The following is a 1,383-nucleotide window of genomic DNA, read 5'->3' on the forward strand; positions in this document are numbered from 1 at the left end:
ATTTATGACACAATGAAAAGGACATGCAATCAATTTACAGATAAAAGGTCCCAGGGCAATATAAATGAGGCAACTTCTAATAAACACCCCGTGGAATCAATAGAAATATCCACAAGAGAGGATAAATGCTCAATTCCACATATCACCTTTGTTTTCCAGCTTCAAGAGGGTACCACAGAATAAATGTGGTAAATAAATACCAAACCAATTTATGTTCACATTTCCCATTTGAAAGGAAAAGCAGCTTTAAGTCAGCAAACCAAGTTCAGCATATTCTGCATGTAAAATAAGAAAATCAAGGATGAGTGTGGGGAAATAACATATGTGATACATGCTGAGAGAGAGAGAGCACAAAGAACAAAACCTAGAAAAGCAAAATGGGACGAAGAAATCTCAGCCCCAGAAAAATAATACAAAGGGAACAAACAAATCCCAACACAGTTCACACAGAGATTGCAAAAGGGATTAATTGGAAGGCAATCCTCACAGCTCAGAAATTCAAACTACAGCTGCAGACAGATGGCTTTGTTAAAGTCCTCTTTTTTTCAACAGCCTGTCTGCTACACACACAACCTGCTGACTGATACTTTGCCCCTTCCTTCATGGAAAAGAGAAAAAAATACAGAAAAAGCCTAGAAAAAAGCCTGAGGAAACTAACCCACTTTGCATAAAAATTGTATCAGGACCTTTCGGTTTTATTTAGGCAAGGACAAGACCATTGCAGTAACACACATCACCATGTTTATTCATCTTGTTAAGGTTGCCTGAAACTAGAGAATTCAAATTCTTAGGTGGATGAACTTGAAAATAAAGAAATGATAGCAGGAAATAAAAGAGTTAGTAGCTCCAAATCATGCAGTTAATTAAAACGAAAGCTGGAGAAGGAATAAGCATCTAACAAATCACCACTTTTAGCAGCAGAATTTCTGACCTTCAAAACTTAAGACCCCTATGGATTTGAAAGGATTGAGTTCACTTTTGGCAATGTCTCCTCTCCCTTTCTCCCTGCCAGCTGTTCTTGGTGGAGGAAGCAGGGAAAGTAGTATTTGCCAGAGTGCAAACAGTTCATTGCTGCTTCACAGTTACTCCTGTATTGGCTGTACACCTCTCAGAAGAAATGATGAGTAAGCCTCAGGCTCTCTGTTTACATGATCAATTGTATCTTCAGCTTCCTGACAGATGAGTGTACCTGCACTTAGTTGGTGCCTTGAAAATGGAGTTTATTATTGCACCTCTCCCCATGTCTCCAGACACCTGCATGGAACAACCACCACAGGGAACAGGCTCCTCCTTTTTCACCAAAGCTTGAAACAATGGTATTTATTACCTCTATATGTGAATTCCAGAATCAGCAAGAGACATGCAAAGAAATTCCACCATGAA

This window comes from Corvus cornix, chromosome 1 (genome assembly GCF_000738735.6).
Source record: "Corvus cornix cornix isolate S_Up_H32 chromosome 1, ASM73873v5, whole genome shotgun sequence".
Lineage (NCBI taxonomy): Eukaryota > Metazoa > Chordata > Aves > Passeriformes > Corvidae > Corvus > Corvus cornix.